This window comes from Polyodon spathula, chromosome 3 (genome assembly GCF_017654505.1).
Source record: "Polyodon spathula isolate WHYD16114869_AA chromosome 3, ASM1765450v1, whole genome shotgun sequence".
Taxonomy (NCBI): Eukaryota; Metazoa; Chordata; class Actinopteri; order Acipenseriformes; family Polyodontidae; genus Polyodon; species Polyodon spathula.
This window is the reverse complement of record NC_054536.1, coordinates 66,053,896-66,074,250: the sequence shown is the minus strand read 5'-3', so window position 1 is coordinate 66,074,250 and position 20,355 is coordinate 66,053,896.

The following is a 20,355-nucleotide window of genomic DNA, read 5'->3' as shown; positions in this document are numbered from 1 at the left end:
CAGCATCATGCTATGGGATGCTTCTCTGCATCGGGGCCTGGAAAGCTCATGTACAGAGAAAAAGTAAAAACAGCAAAGTACAGAGAAATCCTGCAGGAAAACCTGCTGAAGTCTGCTAGAGACCTGGGACTTGGGAGAAGATTCATCTTCCAGCAGGACAATGACCCCAAATGTACAGCCAAAGCCACACTGGAGTGGCATAAAAACAAAAAAGGTCAATGTCCTGGAGTGGCCCAGTCAAAGCCCGGACCTCATTCCAATTAAGCATATGTGGAAGAAGTTGAAAATTGCTGTTCACCATCCAACTTGACCGAGCTTGAGCAATTTTGCAAAAAAGAATGGGCAAAAATTGCAGTGTCAAGATGTGCAAAGCTGGTAGAGACTTATCCAAATAGACTCATGGCTGTAATTGCTGCCAAAGGTGCCTCTACCAAATATTGACTCAAGGGGTGAACACTTATGCAATCAATTATTTTCTGTTTTGTGTTTGTAATTAATTTAGAACAATTTGTAGATTTTATTTTTCACTTTGACATTATGGACTTTTTTGTGTTGATCAGTTACAAAATCCATTTTGATTCCATGCTGTAACACAATAAAATGTGGAAAAGTCCAAGGGGGTGAATACTTTTGAGAGCCACTGTGTACATATATATGTGTGTGTGTGTGTGTGTGTGTGTGTGTGTGTGTGTGTGTGAGATACAGCTTCTTGTTAACCATGACCAGCCTCAAAACATAGCATTTGGACCTTAGTTAGTTTGAATAAGTAAAACTATAAATAGATTATTATTATTATTATTATTATTATTATTATTTATATTATTATTATTATTATTATTATTTGTTTTTTTTTTTTTTTGTTTTGTTTTGTTTTGTTTTTAAATTTAAACTACCCCTAAATATTTTGTTTAAAACCAGTGCACCGTTTCACACATTGAAATTCAAATAGTGTCTTCCTGCCCTTATGGTCTTTGTCAAAAAGACCCCAATGTATTCTAGGCTACCATTTAGATCGATCGCAGACAATGAGGTTTTTATTTATTTATTTATTTATTTATTTATTTTAATACAGCTGAGATATCTGATCTCTCAGGAGAAGATGCCCAACCTTTAACCTCATCCATCATACAGTGCTGGACATATGAAAAAGAATGGTGACAAGAGGAAGAACAATATGAAGCCCATTATACTGTAGCCTTAATTCACATGCATAGACCCTATCTGTTCTGAAAATGAAATAAATAGGCAAAACGATTTGCAACATTGAAGGCTATGCCTTTAGGAAAGCATATGGTTTAAACTGTCATTCACATTGGATACATTTGTTAACCAAGCCTTCAGTCTACATGTATAATGAAGACACAGTATATATTGTATTTACCTGGAACATAACACAGTTCAATATGTGCCATTTTACATTATTTACATATATAACAAGAAAGGCTTTGAATCAAAAATATGTATTTTGATAGGTTTCATGACAATAATGTCACAAATAAATCAAATGCATGAAAAATCCAGTTGATACAGGAGCCAGACCAAGAAGATTTCAATTTAGAGTTATAAATCACATCTTACAAATCTTACAAAACTGATATAACCTTTTTAAACAATTAAGCCCATCATATAATTTATACAAGAACGGGGTTCTTGAATGTCTCTACTGTAAGTGTATTACCATTGCATTAAGTTGATGTTTCAAAAGAAAATTCTTATCTTAAAGCATGACTGGAGTTCAGCAAAAGGATTCCCAGTCTTATTATGTTGTAGGTCAATAGCTGTAGCAAAAGATATGTTAGCTGGAATATTGAGTTTGTAAGCATTCTGTTAAAGATACAGTAATTTGGATATTGATCAAAAGCCATTTTCTATCTGATGTTTGAAAATGATTGAAGCTTATATGCAACATGTGTTCCAGATAATTTACTCATCCCAGTTTCTTTTCTACAGGCAACCATATTGGCAAGCATTAGTGGTTGTCTGAAGTGTATTAATGTAGGTAGCCCAGTGGTTTACTCATATTTCAGTTTCTTAGAGGTACCTATATATTTTCTTTTCTTAATTTGTTAACTGTATTGAATTATCACTTACACTAGGAGCACCCTATTGGATTTGTGAGCATGTGTGTATAAAGTGTGTGTGAACAGCATTATTATTTCGGGACTGAGCCCTGTGTCTTTACCTGCACAACACACATTGTTGTGTAGAGCCAGGTACTATTATTTAAGGCTGACAAACAAGCAGTCCCACTGATTTAGAGAGCTGTTTTTGACCGTAGACTGTATTAGTGTCTATTGTTCCTGAGCAGCTCATCACCACTATACCTGCACACTGCAAACCACTTCACCACACTCGCATACATTGTTTTTAATATTAACTTTTAATATAAGGTCTCTGTACTGTCTCAGTTTTGCCAGTTTATCTCCAAGGAGATCATTCAAACCAATTAATGTACCTAACAAAGTGGGCACAGTGCTTTCCTTGTCTTTTTATTTGTTAGTTTTATTGCCCATTCCTATATCATATAGTGAAACATGCCCTAGTTTTATTTACAGTTTATAGCAATTGGCATTTCAAACCTTAGCCTCTGTGATATGTTTGTGCTATGCACTCACTCCCCCTTCTGCCTCTACGTTTCTCTGGCACCAGGTCCAAACGGTAATATAAACTATTGGTTTAATTTCTACCACATTGGAAAGTCTATCACTGTGATCATTTAATGCAGGAGATTAGAAAGATACAACTTTGTTTTAATTGATTGTGGCCATATGGCATCATGAGAAACGTCTTTGATCTTTAAGCTCAGATGTTAATTTTGTTTTGTGTACAACGTCTGTTTTGTAATGCTTGTGCACATATCACTCTCTGCTATAATCTCTTCAGAGTTCCAAGATCTGGGTTGTAGTTATGTTTGTGGGTTTGGGCAGAAGACTGATTATAAAAGACATGCTTTAATATGTTTTAATTGTGTCTCACTGGGGCGTTTTTTACATCCTCTATTTAGGAGCACTCCAAAAAAATCAGGCACAAACCTTCAATAGGCCTATCAATAACATCATGAAAGGGAAGGGAACCTTCCACTGTGAGCAGTGTTTGACCATTGTAGACAGAGGAGAATTGGCCACAGAAAATGTTTGCCCATATCCTTAATAGTAACAAATTAGAACCATTAAACTACCAGTATTTTTTATTTATCATATTACAGCGGAAATGGATAATTCAACCCAGTAATGAGGGAAATTCTGATATGCTCAAAATGTCTTCATGTAACTGGGCAGATACAAATACATATACACTAGTGCAGGGGTTGGCTATGTTTTTGGGCAGAATGCCAAAAAAAACAAACCCCCAACATTTACTTTTAAGATGTTTGCAAACCAGGAAAACAAAAGGGGGTCTGGGGTGGTTGGTTGGGGTGGCATAATTATTAAGACCCACATAATTATTAAGGTTCCCATCTATATTGTTATTTCTTACAGTAAATACCAAATTTAAACAATAGCAAAACTAACAACCACTGACAAAAAATAAATACTACAAAAAGAAATGCATATATGCAGGGACACAAGTTTGACTTACTGAATATCTTGTGTTATAACTATTTATTATTACACATTTTTTAACGTTCATGTTTAAATACCACAAGATGATTCAAAACTATGCATGATGTTCTGACCTTTTTTATTTTTTTGCGTGAGATACACAGTAGCTTGCGGATTAAGGATTTGATTTCGGTCTAAAACTTATAATAAATGTGAGAGAACACAACGTGACTCCACACATCCATCTCCCCCACCCAAAAAAAAAAGTTGAGTCTGTCAACGTTCTGAAAAGGGTTGGCATGCCAAGCAAAATGTCTTGGCGTGCCACACTGTGGCACACGTGCCAGAGGTTGCCGACGCCTGCAGTAGCGGGTCAGTGGGGATTACTTTTAGACAGATTTTTGTACTCAGCAGGTTTTTGTGTACAGTAAATGTCTTAAGCAGGTTCTTGTATAAGTAAATGCCTTATTTCTTCCAACACAAACATAAACAGTACACAGTTTTTAAAACAAAACATTCTCATTTACTTGTTTTTGTTTTGATTTATTTTTTAAAATCTTTTTCTTTAGACTTAAGGCTTTAATTTCCCATAGGTGTTCTTGTTGTTTTAACTTATTATATATATAGATATATATATATATATATATATATATATATATATATATATATATATATATATATATATATATATATATAAAAAAAAAAAAAAAAACGTGTTTTATATCGTTTCCTAATTCCTAGTGGTTCTTTTTGTTCTTCAATTGGGTACTGTAGTTCTCCAGATTGCTGTAGACTGTTTAGGATTCAGATGTGACAAAACATGAAAGGTGCTGGCAAGAATTGGTTGAATTCTACCAGGAGCACCAGCAGCAAAAAGTCGTTTAGAAAATTGTCTTTTTATTTATTTATTTATTTATTTATTTGTGTTCAAAGGTCAACCTGTAGCTTAGCAGCTAAGGTTATAGATGACCTATTAGTGGCATTATTTCAAAAGATATAAATATTTAATCGGCCTCTAGTGGATGTAAGACAGTGGTATTTCTTACATCAACTTGTGGCAAAAATATTACAGGGGGACAGGATAATGGTGAACCAGATGTGCAGCACTTGGTGGAGCTCTATACAGATACAGATGCTTTCAATTTTGGAGTTTTAAAAAGTAATCATAATATGATGACATGAAATAATACAAACTCAATCTACATAGAAGAAAAGATTAGTTAACATAACTTAAAAATCCACTCTCATAGTTTAACCTTCATAGTGTTGTGCATGCATTCTTTTTCAATTTCTGCCATCAAAGTGCTAATTGAAATAACACTGACTTGTTTTCAAAAGTAGCTGCAAGAGCAAGCCTGAGCTTGCAAAATAAAGGCTGCAGGAAGATATATCTGCTCACCTCAATAAAACAAAAAATTAAATACTGCAAGCTTTTCAGTGGAGGAGACTGGCAAAAATAAAACACAACAGATACAGGCAAAATAAAATACCAAAAATAATGTCTAGTCTGCACATACGTTTGTCAAAGTAGCAGCTCTTAAATCTTGTAGTCCTAATAATAATAACAACAATACATATGTATAAAAAAGTGAAATGCTGTTTTGTTTTATATCTTTCTGCTACGATATACATATAGACAGTTGGTTGATATATAATATAAAAGCATTTGTTAGGTTTTTTTCTTTTTATACAACAATGTTTCTCTAACATATAATATGAATGAACATATGAATGAATGTATAAATAACCTATATGCAAAATGCCCATTTTACTGCATTATTAGTACTACAATTCAGAATGCATAGGCTTCTCGTTAGGAACAGGGCATGAGATGACAATTGAACAGCGTGGATCTGACCTCGCAACCAGATTGGTCCTGAAAACACACCTCTGGTCTTGGGCAGAGATGCTGTTAGAAGAGCAACTGTGTTTGATTATTTATTGCAGAAGAATATTAAAGTAGCCTTCCTCCAGGAAACACACTCTGATGAAGGGAACAGGGCAGACTGGTTTAATGAGTGGCAAGGGAGTTTATTCTGAGCCATGGCACAAATTTTAGTGCAGGAGTAGCAATTTTATTTCTAAAGATTTTAAACCTTATAAAGCACACCCTTGCTAAACGCCCTTCATTATAACGAACATGACTATAACCAATCTGGCCCCTGGACCCTAAAAAGATAATATAAACATGCACGGTCAACATCCTGGTCTGTACGCACGGGATGTCACCTCTTCAGTGAAGTCAACTCTTTTGTCTTAAGAAACGTACGCTGTGAAACTGCCTCCAAAACAAAAATCATTTTATGTTGCAATAAAGCTGGAAACTGTATTGATCATTTGAAAGAAGTAGTAAAGCAGGCATATCTCTGTAGGTTGATAAGGCGTACAGCGTTTTATTAAATAATACACAAATGATTTAAACAAACACAAAACAAAAGGGCACAAGGGCCAAACAAACAAATAGTAAACAAATAGTATGCTGGTGGCGAAACCAGCATACAAAGCAATTGGTGGAGCTGCCTGATGAGATTTCGGGATCAATAAGCTACTAACAACCAAACAAGCAAGATGGGCCGAATGGCCTCCTCTCTTTGTAAACTTTCTTATGTTCTTATAAAGTATTTGAAAAAGAAAAAAAAAAAAGTCCAATTTTATCTTAGGACACTAACTCATTGACCCGGAGGGCAAATGATGTGGCAGCTGCAGATCATAAAAAGCAGCTGCAATAGTTTACTAAGGGGTTATGAGCGACAGTATAAATAGGTATAAATAGGGGTCGAAGCAATGTTTATCTGTTCCTTTGTTTTTGGTTATTAATAAGTGACCTGGAAGGACCTGTATTTGTGTGGTGAATAATCGCGAGTGTTTGTTTTGTTCTGTCTTTTGTTGCTTGTAATCACTAGATGGCTAATACGTTACGGACCTGTTGCCAGAGGCAAGCACAAACCAGGGACAGCACTTGACTTGTACCACTTTAAACTGTACCACAATCACTAATTCATGAACTAAACTCACTTGTGTATGTGTTTTGTGTTTAATGAGGGGATACAATAATGAGGCTGTTGTTTCGAGACCAGCCCAGGGATTATAAATGTAAGTCATACACGCCGCTGTATTACTTACCAGCATTATTATTTACTGTTTGTTTCGCTGTCAGACACGGGACTTAAGGAAATAAAATAAACAAACCTTTTTCACCTGAATTACAATTGTCTGTCTGTTCTTTGATCACCTGCACCTGCACAATATTAACCACTTTTCACAATGCCCTTTTAGTTTACAAATAATTTTAATTGTTTTCATATTTATAATCATTAAAAACAATGCTGCATTGATGCAGCTTCTTTATTTTCTACAAGTAAATGGAAGTTACTGTATGTACTTGAGGAGGCAGTGTTTAAAGTCCAGGCCTTGTAACTAGAAGGTCACCAGTTCAAATCCCACCTCTGCCACTGACTGACTCACCGTGTGACCCTGAGCAAGTCACTTAACCTCCTTGTGCTCCATCCTGCGGATGAGATGTTAAATCAATGTCCTATCGTAAGTGACTCTGCATATACTGCACAGTTCACAGCTTACCTCTGTAAAGTGCTTAGTTCACTATGAAAAAAAATAAAATCTTCTTCTTCTTCTTCTTCTTCTTCTTCTTCTTCTTCTTCTTCTTCTTCTTCTTCTTCTTCTTCTTCTTATTAATCGTCACTTCTTACATAGAATTGTCCCATGAATAAGCCAGAGAGCTATTAACCCTTTTTGTTTATATATATATATATATATATATATATATATATATATATATATATATATATATATATATATATATATATATATATATATATTGTGGGCGGGTAGGTGCACACGAAGAAAACAGGCAGTAGTTTCCAAAACAAAGCAAGTCTTTATTCCAGTATTCTATACAGCTGGCTCTTATATTGGAATGTCCAAAAGAAAATAAACAGTTCAAACAAGGTTTCAAACAAAAAACCAAATCACCAAAGCAAAATTGCTGATGTAAACCAACCGGACCAATAACCACGTCCAGTTGGTGAATAGGTAATTCCACCTGGGTTTTAGGTTTCTTCTTTAGGAACCCTTCTCCTACCCTTATTCCGCAGTCCAGTCCCTTTGCGAATCTCAGCAGCGGACAGGCCGTTCCTCATAGCCCCTGCAGAGAACAGGGAATTGCAGATGCAAAAGACCACCACGTTATCCCGTTCCGATCTTATTGTAGATAGTCCTCAGAAGTTCTCAGGCAGGCAAACCAAACAAACAACCCAACAGACTAGCGGCACATGCTCCCTTTTACCAGCCAGGCATTTGGCCGTTACAGGCTACAGGTGTGGGTCTAACAATAGTCAAACCCTAATTGCCTACCTAACCACACCTGCAGCCTGTCGGTCCGTTAACTCCTTGACATCATGGCAGGCATGTATGCTGCCCACAGGTCCATCTGATCATTTCTGGCAACCTCTGTGGGCTCACACCAAACCTGCCATGAATGACTCCTGGTGGTAAACTTGTGAGCTGGCTCACAATATATATATATATATATATATATATATATATATATATATATATATATATATATATATATATATATATATATATTGTTTTAATTGTTGCGTGTCAAAACAAACCAAAAGCAAAAACAAAATTTTATAATAAAGCAAAACAAACTTTTTATTTTATGTAAATGTTAATTTAATATGTGGTTCGTTTTTGTAATTAAAACCAATGCCATTGCTGAAAATAGGAATATATTCCTTAAGCTGTATAGATCTACATTACCCTTTTTTAAATGATGTTTTCGCTGTACAGGGGCTGCTCTACTGTAAAAGAGGATAGGGCATTCTAGAGCACACACACACACACTCTAATGTACAGGTCCCCAGGAACATCAACTTCCGATTTTTCTTTTTTATCGCTCACATGTCTCAGTTTAAATTAGTCAAATGAATTGTAGACAGACTACAATGTAACTTGTTTAGTATTTAAAAGGTCAAATGTGTTTGAGAAGGCCAAAGCATAACAGCTTTCTCTTCTGAATATAATTACGTTTATCAGTTATATCTCAACTGTGAGAATACAGACTGAGAACAATGCTGCAGGGATAATCATATCTCAGAAGAAGAACATATTTGCGAGTTGCCAATACATACAGTGAAGGTGACGTCAAGACTGCAGAGAGAGGAGGTCAACAAGACTGTCAGCAGCATGTAGGCCTTGGTAACACTTGTTAACAAAAGGGGAGCTCTAAAAAGAAACCATTGTATTTTATAATTCTCAATGTATTTTTGAAAGAGACTATGCAATAGACCTTTATCGGTCAATTTATTGCTGACCAAATACAAATTATATTGTTTCTACAAAAGCTTGTTTCTTTTAACCTTCTTTCAAGATCCACTACTGAAAACAAACAAAAAAAAAGCTCAACAAAAAAGTTCAACAACTCCAACAGGTACTTATCGTAATTTTTAAAAAAATTCAGTGTCTGTAATTTGTATATAAGCTGCTTTTCAAAAATGTCATTTTCTCAGCTCTATAAACTTCAAACACAGTCAGTGCTGACATGCTTCCATTTGTATCATTCATCGATTCACAATGTTAATACGTTTTTTTTGTACTCCCTTTAAATGCTGGCAACACCCTTGCAATTGTACTGATGACAAAATAGAAAATATAACTTGAAATAGCCCTAAGATACAAGTGAGGATAACAGCTCCAGGACACAAATTCAACAGGGCGTTTGGACAGCAGTAACACAGTAGCTTTCTACTCTGGAAGTCCAGTACAGTGCCATTAGTATTTGTATACACTGTTCAAAACAATTTGTTAAAAAAATGAATATCTTATCTAACGATAGGACCAGAACCAATCAAAGCAACATAGGGTATTGAAAAACAAAACTATCTCACTGGGAAAGGGTTATATAAACAAACTAAAGATATATGTTTCTTTAGATGAAGTTTATTTTAGGATTGGAACAGTTGCAAATATTATTCTTTTAACAAAAACAGTTTCCCTTTCAAAAAAAAAAAAAAATAACTTCTCTCAGACTTGGCATTACACTCATGCACTGCTTTTGTTGAAAAAATAAAAAGAATATATTCTTTAAACTGTATAGACCCACAGAATCATGTTTTTGTTATTTTCAAGTTGATTGGTATCATAATCAGGGGGTTTAATTCAGGAAGTTCTGCGTCTCCTACTACTGGGTAAGAGTGCAATTGGCTTAATAAATTGAAGCCTAAGTATGTATGGGAAATGTCTCCTTTTGTGGAATTAAAATGTTATGTCCTGTATTTTATGCTATTCCCTGTGTGTTTTTTAATTCCTGGCATACACTTATTTTATTCAGCTTGTGTGGAGTCTCTATTGCGCGCCACAGATTAGATTTATAACCTCTGCAGAGTTTATGAATACCTTTTTCATTTTTTCTTCTGACATTTTAAGTGATTGAAATTGTATGCTTCTGTTAACTATATGACTTGCGATGTGTACTGGTTTAATGGGCATGCCACTGTCCTATAAATAACATTCAGGTAAGAGATCCTGTTTTTTTTTGTAGGTGACTTAAATATCTATGTCGAAATGCAATACAAGATCATATATCAAATAGTGTTTTGTGTCAGAATTTGTTAAGATTTGTAAAAGGAAAAAGTATATATGTAGAAATCCAACTGAAACATTGTGACTACATTATTGAAAACAGTATGAAACACTAAACATAATACAAATAATCAATATTAGAAAATGTTTCTTTATTTTTTAATTTGCTAATACATTTGAGTACCTAACGGTAACTTAAATACTGAAACTTACACAAATACACATACCTGCACTTAAATCCTAATTTTAAAAAATTTAAAAAGTTACCTGTACTTTTGTTCTTTTACATGTTTTACAAATAGTTTCACAAACCTTGTTCGTCTTTGTGTACAAGGCACCTGGACTTTAATACTGAGGTATTATTTAGGCTATTGGAAATATCTATGATGCAACACTGTCCATCTCTCTAATACTGAAGCCGAAGGCTGCAGAGCACAGATGGAATTCTGAGCAAAACATTTCCCATGGAACATTGAGGAAAACATTTGTATTCATTAGCAACAAAAACTACTGCTGCATAAAATCACGAAAAAACAAACGGAGAAACTTTTTTATATTTTTAATGTATCCATTTTCTAATAGCAGTAGAATCCTCAAAAGATGGCTTTACCATCTAGCTAAGCCTTTCATGTTATGTTAAATTTAACATCACAGGGTGGTAAAGCCCTCTTCTTCTGGTTTTGTTGGATGGAATGTTGGAAACTAAAACTAGCAATCTGATTGGTTACTTAACCAGTCTTTAATTCTCTAGAAATGTCCTGCACAACACAAAAACTTTACATGAGAAAACATTTCGTTTAGATCACAACTGAAGCGAGATTAGCGTGAGTTTGTAGAACACAGGTAAACAGTTTAAAATGATATTTATTCAAAGTTGTATCTATAGATGGCTTACAGAAGCTATAATGACCTTGGCACAGGGCATTCCCATGAGAAAAAACAAACAGAAAAACTCAGATGAATGAAAACTGTTAGGGCAGATGTCTGCTTTTCTAATGAAGCAAAGTTATTTTTTTCCAGCACACTAGGGGTTTTATCCTCAACTTCACAGCAGTTCCCAGTTACAAGGATGAATATGATGTCCATTGTCTACACAACTTGGCAATATAGAATGTGTTGCTTTACCTAACTATTAAGCTAATGATATGGTGTTCATGTTATTCTGTCCACCAAGTGTACAGTATGTATGCAATTAGACCATGGTACTGTGTTACAACATTAATTATTTCCAAACTCTATCTGTAAATTTGACCCTGATTGATATGATTATGGTAAAAGCTGCATGAAATGATAGTGAGCAGTGGGATGTATTTTAATACTGTGTTATTTCCCAACCCCTGCAGTTTTTATGAAGCTGGACACCTAATAAGATAGTTAATGTGAGTAAGCAACACCATTAAATAAAAGTGCTTCTCAAGTTTCACTATAAGGCTGGAGAACTGGAAAAAGAATATTTTAAAATCATGAAACAGAAACTGTAAAAACAAATTAAAAAGAAGAAATACTGAAGTACAACAAGTGGGAAGTAAACTGAAATAGAGTTAGCAACAAAAGAAAGTCTTTCCTGTCTGGCACGTCCACTTGTCTGAGAGCGATTTTGCAAGACTGAAAGCACAGCTCAAAGAGGGGTATATTTTCACAAGGAAAACTAAAGGGAAACATACAGTAGGCTTTTTTTTCAATAACAAAAGCATCTGTGCAATAATTCACCTCGATGGGGAGTTCACCAATGACATTTCATTGTAATTCTTTACAGGCTGTAAAATGTGTGAGAAAGTAATACACCAAAAATTCTCATATGCATATGAAAAAATCATTGCATGAAAGGGTCCAGGGGATTAGGACAAGATACATTTACACTAAGCTTTACACATTCCATTGACACATTTGCTGTTTTGGCATTGTTGCCTCAGACCTGCTGGTTACCAAGGGGATGACATTAAACGGAGAGCAAGTAGCTTATTATGGGTGATAAATTCAAACAAAGATGACGCACTGTACCCACCGATTATATCTAAGAAATTGAGAGGAAATGTCAAGCATTTCAAAAGAAACCTGCTGTAAATTCTGGTTTTGGACACTATAATTAATTTCTACCCAAGTAAAAGGTCTCTTTGTTCGGACCCTGCTGACACGCAGTGTGGTGAATATTATGAGCCAGGGGTTGCATAAAGGCTCACAAAAAACAGACTGGCACATTCCAAAAGATTCTTAACATAAACATGAGCTGCCCACACTTAATCTGAGCCTACATAGCAGGGGGATAAAAAAAGACTTGTCCTGCAGGTGTAAGATAATTGACTAACAAATGATCTAACGGAGTTACTCTGTTTTGGGTCAGGAGGTTCTCAAAAGGGGAAGTGCTGTCAAGAGATTTTGAAGGAGGAAAGGCAGAGAGACCCCTGCTACTGTGGCGAATTAGCTATTTCACAGCGATCTTCACACTCAGTATTGTACCTCACACATTGACCTCCAGGGCACAAGAAAATCATGTTTGAGATGACAGAAAATTCAGGCTAGTGCCACCTATTGAAGTTAGTTGTTGAAACACCTCGCTCCCATCTTTCATCTAGAAGGTCTGCATGTATTTAAAGATGACTTACCAGGAAATAGTACCCTGTCATATTTTGGTAAGGGTGCATGTTCTAATTCTGATGGGTGTTTTCAAGCTGTCCTTTCTGCACATTTATAGTACAATTCTGATGGGTACATTTTTATAATGTCAGAATACGGCACCTACCAAATCAACTTTATACTTGTACTTGAAAAGAAAAGAAAATACACCAGTAATAAGCTTTTCATATGCTCACATATTGGTAGATAGTACAACATGCATTAAGATATATCAGTTTAACACAAACCAAACCAGACTCTATTCTCATAGTACAACAGGTTGCCTGATCCTAATGTTGTCACTAATTTGCACAGAAAGATCTGGCACATTTGGTCAGTAGGCCAAAAAGATAAAGATAAAGATAAAAGTATTCTCATAAAGTGGACATTAAAGTAAAGAGTGCTATGCATATTTCGCACTCATCAATCACCACTGCTTATACATTACAGTAAAACATTTTGCAATGAATCTCATTGTAAAACTGTCAAGTTGCATTGACGCTGTTCGCCAACTGAATCATGTTTCAGTTTGCATTCCCATTAAGATGTGATAATAAGCTAATTATACACAAAAAGTATAAAGTAAATGGTTGGTCTGGTGACTCCAATGTTAATCAAACTGTCATTATTAAAACATTGTAAATCACAGAGTTCATTCCTGGAAATTGCTCTAAATAATATAAACTGTAGATACAGTGGAGTACAACAAAGGTTGGGATTCCCATCTACCTTTATTTGGTGTGGGATACAATTATTATTTAATGATGAAGGTGCCTGTGTTTATCAATTCATAAGATTGTATTGTTACTAATAACAAATCCTTTGTCTTTTTATTATTTTTATAATGAAAAATGTATTGATAAAGTTGACTTTGGTTACTTGTTTCTACGTCTATTTTAATGACATGCCCCGTTACAAATTATATGCAGACTGTTTTTGTCCTGGTATAATATAGACCCTGTCCACGCTACATAACCGATCTCGAGAACTGTACTCAACAAAGTTTTAATTAATCCAGCTCCAAGCGTCTACACTACCATTTCATGTTTAGCCAGGCTTAATGCATACAAACAGTGGTGTAAATTTGGTTTCAAAAGTGTGTGTGTGTGGGGTGGGAGGTGCAGTTTCTGTAGCTGATGCATGCATAAAGATTTTTCTATCTGAAATAACGAAAAAAGTGAGGAGGACATGTCCCCAGTGTACATTACAATAATTACAATTATTAATTAGCATGAACATTATGGCTTTGTTTCTTAAAAACACAAGGTACATTTTATCATAACGTGTGCGTTTTGTGAGTACGATGTTAAACGTTGCATAAGGTAGACACTAACCGCCTTTGGCACTTTTAAGATGGTTTAAAGTCAACTAATACTGTTTAAAGGCATAGGGGTAGGTTTACTAAAGTGTTACACATGTCACAATAGTTGTAAACCAGTCGTTAGTCTTGGGTGAAATGTACTAGACAAGCTCAATGCTATTTGTGACTTTTTAGGCAATGTTTTGTGGCAGCAGTTTCTGTTTGTGGTTCAAGTGTAGATGAACATGTAATTATGGGCTTTCCTGCATAAATTTGCAAAAAGTCACAGATAGTGCAAATGGTTCTCAAATATTATAATGAGATCTATGAAAGCTGCAGGCACTTGTGACACTTACAATAGCATCAATTTGTTAATAACTTTTGAAAGCATGTTTTAAACAGTTGGAATTGCTGCTGGCATTTACCAGCCCACTTTTTCTTATGCATTGCCAGTTGTGCCCAATGCAGTTTTGAGGTGAACAGCCAAATACCTATTCTATTAATGTATAGGTGGTTTGTAATTGTTCACAATTTAGTACTGCACCCCTGACTAACTAAAATAAAAACAGAAAGTATAAATGGTATAGTTTAGGTATTCGGTATAATGAGATTACATTAGAAGCTCATAGGACTTGATTCTATTCAACATTAAAATAGTGTGTGTGAGATATTGATATTATATCACATATTATGGCACATTTGGTCAGTAGGCCAAAAAGATATATATATATATATATATATATATATATATATATATATATATATATATATATATATATATATATATATATATATATAAAATAATTAGAACCAGATAACACTGTTTAAACCATGCGTTTCCTAACGTGACATATCTCTGCATAGATCTTTCCCAACAGTGGTAATAGTTTTAAATATGAACAATAGTTGGGAATAACCTAATGTCATTTCTGATCTGGAGTACCCCCACCACTTCAAACCTTACTAGCTGTATAGTAAAAAATCTGTAACCTACCATATATATGAACAACAATTGTCTATTATTGTTATTATTGTTATTATAATATTTGACTTTTACTGATATATTATGCAAATTATGCACAAGAATACAATTTGAATTGTAAAAAAAAGCATCCATTTTGCATTGATTTAATTTTATATTACAAAGACAAGAAGGCTGCATTTAGTAAGCTCACCTTCACAAATCTGAAAGCATGACCTTCTGAAGCTAGGCAGATTTGTCTTCTTGGCTTTGATTCTTCTTTCTAAATCAACACAAAATTAAAACTAATATCACGTGAGTGCTTATAAGGTAACATGATGTAATCAAACATCAGTGCTAAACTGAGTCTGTAAAACAAACTGTAATGTAACACTTTTAAAGGTTATGTATGAAGGGATAGAGTACATTTTAAACTTTTTTTTTTTTTTTAACCTAGACACTATAAACAAATAATGGGAAGATAAGCTTCTGATTTCTACAGTTGCTTATATGGCATCCTTTTCAATAAAGAAAAACAAGCAAGCATAACATGTCACTGGCTGAGAGCAAGAACAATGTAACAAACCACGACTATTGTTTTGGAACGCATTCAGAGTTTTAATATCAAAGCATGAATCAACTATTAGATCTGTTTTAGAAATTTGAACTTAAAATCTTCTTGAGCTGAGCCAGCAACATACTTGAAAAATGTACATGAGAATCTGTGAATAGCCAGCTGTTTTCTTTCATTCAAGGACCCTACTCGAATGCACACATAGCAATACACACACACACACACACACACACACACACACACACACACACACACACACACACACACACACGTTCACATGCACGGACAAACACGCACACGCACTCACACAGTCAAGGAATGCCAGGCTGGCACTTCAGTGTAATACAGAGGCAATGCTGGTATAATCTACTAATGGCTGTTTTTTCATTTCAGCCCTCACTGAGAGACTCAGTGGCAGATTGTAGACTCAATTACTCATGTCAGGTGATTATCCTGGATCTTAATGTAATCTTCCATTCACACATACCATATTTCAATTACAACTGTTATGAAACAAGCTGTGTATTCAAATCGCCAATCACCTTATCACTGCTGAACAACGTCAACTGTAAAAAAAAACAGCTGAAGGCAATTACACATGTGTTGAGAACCGATTATGATTAGTCTCTGCAGTATTTGTGATGAGCTGGGGAATGTTTTGAAAATTTTATTTAATGACAATATGCTTCCTGTACAATCTATAATACCCCCTGAATCCAACATGGGCTATTAAAACTGATAGGAGCATATTATCGCTGAACGGAAAAGCTGGGCTGGGATTACTGTTGGATGTCTCAACAGGGAATAATAGGTCATCTCTCAACATATTTGTAAGAGCTGGTGCACAAAGCTCTTGATGCAGCCACACTCTAAAGCTGGCCTCTGCCCCTTCTCGGTGGCAAGGGAAGGTGTTATTTATTATATACAGTACAAATGATACAGGCCTCTACTTGGAACAGGAGCAGAATATCTTCAGGTGTAATTCTTTGCTTTCTGTATTAAAGTTCAAATAGACTAAAAATAGACTAAAATAAAAAAAAAATTAAAAAAATGTGACAGTACTGGTACTAAAGTTTGGGGGATTGTCTACAGTGACATAACATGTATTTACACAAGAGTCAACACAAATTGCATTAAAAGGTTTTTTTTTTTGTTTAGTTTTGTTTGGGGGTTTTTGTGCAAGAAGCAGCACACAAAAACAGCCACTGGTACCTAAACTGCTTTACTGTATAAGCAGGTTTTTTATTGTCTTTAAAAAAAGTCTTTTAAACTCAATGCCAAAACTTTTTTTTTTTTTTTTACAGTGGTCTGGGACATTTACAGTACATTGCGGTGGGTTCCCTTTCAGTAATAGTTACAGATGCTATATTTTCTATTGTGTTCATATGGGTAGATTCATTAAATCAGTTTTGTATTTGTATTTTATATTTATTTCAATATATCTATCCACTACATTAGCTAGACAGTTTTGAAGTGTGTTCCCAAAACCATGCTGTGAATCCCGGCAGGATATTTTAAACCAATTAATCAATCTAAGCAAAAGCTACAGTGTCTATCTTAAATCTTTGTCAGAAAGATTTTAACTAAAGTTTAGTTAGATTCCAAAAATGTCAACTGAATAAGCACCCCTTCTTTGGAACCTGCTTGCCACTCAGAGTCACATTGAGCTACAGTCAGTCACGGAGGATAGCTCAATTTATTCCCTGTTTTAAAATAATCATGTCTTTCTACTTGTCCAATCTTTCTTCGTTTTATTTTGGCGTTGTGAGGTGCCCATTGTTGGCCTTGGAAGCTCTTCTATTCTGGCGTATTTATATACTCTAATTAGTTCCAGTATTGTTATTATTATTAAAACATGTGCAGCAATACATATTTTTGTTTTAAAAAAAAAAAACACAAAAAAACTAGACCATCCAAATTGTCATTACTGTACTGAGGTACATTGTAGTACACAGTTATGTATTACCAGATTGGCCAAAGTGTCTTTAAGGAAGTAAGAACCATAGCCATCTGCCTATGTAACATACAGTATATTAATGGCATCCAACTCTGCCAAACCCCCACCATTTTAGATTTTGTAGAAGTATGGGAAGCGGTTGAGCTTTTAATTTTGCTCTGAAGCAACCATTCACATTTCTTTCCACTGTTATCTTACCAAAAATATTCATATATAGTGAAAGATTATCTTAATTTAAGGTTCGTAGCCCGTAAAAAAATGACCCAGATACAAGATTTGAAGTGTTTAAGCACTTTCATGTCATTTTATTAAATACAGAAATCAAAGAAAATAATCAAAACAAAACCTGACTACCACATGGAGTACTAACTAAACTTATTTTTCTTTAGAACCTAGCCTAAAAAATATTATATACATGCACAAACAAAAAGGTTCACACAGTACTTTTTGATAATCCACACGGGTCTCTTCAACGTGACAGCCTCTCTTCACACAGACTGGAGACTGCCCAGAACAAACTTTTTGATCTGTTTAAATACATGCCTGTTAAAAACAGGCAGGTGACACTAATTAACTTAACTAAAAATAATGACACCTGTATTTGTGCAAACACTGCCACACACCCTCATTTCTCTGGCAAGGACAGCAATTAACTCTATCCCTGCCAACCCCAAACACATTTCTTTCAGACAGGGATCCACCCTGCCACAATACACACGCGGTGCATAATATATATATATATATATATATATATATATATATATATATATATATATATATATATATATATATATAGAGAGAGAGAGAGAGAGAGAGAGAGAGAGAGAGAGAGAGAGAGAGAGAGAGAGAGCAGAGCAGCAGAGCAGGCAACATATTTTAAACAGATATATTATTAAAATTGACTGGATATCAAAACCAAAGGAAAACCTTCACACCTCATTGTCAAATAATTTTGTATTGTTTAAAGAAAATGACATTAATTAAAAGAGATTGCCCTAACCTTGAATGGCATTAACAAAGCATAAGCGATTCAGGGTTAACAGCTCATATACATAATAAAAGTCAGCATCACACAGACTGAAATGACTATATAAGAATCCATCAGTCTTACTGCAGAGCCTTCTACAAATGTAAGTTTAACAGGGGAAAAAAAAAAGACATAAATAACTAAATATTATTTAGTGTTTGGAAATTCTAATAATCTAGCTGAGGAAGAGTAATACGGTAGTCCTACAAATGAACTGTGTGCAACATTTTACTTTTGAATTGTATTCTTAGCATTGTATTCTATCAATATTTAAGGCAAAACCCTTTCAAATGCTACAACATATAAGCATGTGTCTGTGGCCATGTGTAATGATATACTGTATTTATTATCTAAAAGTAGAATGCTGCAAAAACCCTCTAGTCCCTCTATTAGGCTCTGCACCAGGCCACCAGGGACAAAAATAAAATAAAACAAAAACAGAAGAGAAGTGCAAAAGGCAAAATGGTTTGTGTCTATTTAAGAACAAAAATCAATAATAGCATAAAACTGATTTAGTGCTTGTCATAAAACATAAGTAAGTGTGGAAAATGGAGTCTCAATTTAATCTGCACAAAAGCCACACTACTGATGAAGTGATCTGAGGAGAAAGCTACAATACAATATAAAGACTGATACTTAATTGTCATATTAAAGACTCTCTTTACTGCCTGCTGGAATGGTGGGGTAGGTCCCATTAATCATATGTATAAGGGGCCTTGGAATCAAATCACAATTAAAATCTGTTCAATATTGTGTCCAATATGTTTTGCAAGCATTCATTTTTTTGCCATCGATTCTCCACCCCATAAATCAGGTATGTTGCAGCACATGTAATAGTTTATGGGGAAAAGATTACGGTTTTTATAAAGTTAATGCAGCAGAACCATTTAATTTACACAGGCTAAAGCTTTATGTCTATTGCTCATTTCTATTAGTTTCAAAGGGGGAAATATCTCCAGGCTATAAAATAAATACAAAAAAAATAATCTCAGCTAACCTTTACCCTTGGAACAGCAAATTGTTTTGTGCATTTCTGGATGATTCTGTATTATGACGTTAGAAACCTAAATGAGTGGTATTTGAGGATAATTGACAAATTGTGACACTTTTTTTATCAGGTGATAGATTGAGCAATGGTCTTGCACTAACTGTCTTTTTAATGTATTTATAGTTGCAACTGTATTGTCTAGATCAGTGGTTTTCAAACTTTTTTTTCCCCAAAATATCTGAGATAGTGTCATAATATACCTATGAAAACAGAAAAAAGTATTTTTTAATTACTAGGCTTAAGTACTTATTGATGTCAACAGGATTCGATTTGCTGGCTCAGAAGGCACAGGGGAGGAGGAGGGGCTAGAGCCAATTAATGTTCATGGAAAACTGCTGTTAAACTAATTAAAATAAAATTAAATTAAAACCAAAAATGCTAAAATTATTTCAAAATCCAGACCAGTAAGTGGCAAAACAAGTCCAAAAAAAGGTTATGCTTTTGAAAACAAAACTAGAGTTCTAATTTAAAACAAAATCAGAAAGCAATTCTCAACAAAAGAAGAAGTGTAGAGAGGAAACAGCCAGGGCATTTTTTCATAAAAACTATTTAAAATTTACAAACACAGACATCTTTTAAAAAAAGATCTGGTAGCATGCAGAACTATGTGAATATTGAATAGCACACTAAATATGTGTGTTTATTTATTTATTTATTTAACTCGAATGTTATGGTTTAACACTTGAGCTGGACATTTAAAATGTGTGTCTTGTGCAGTATCGAATCC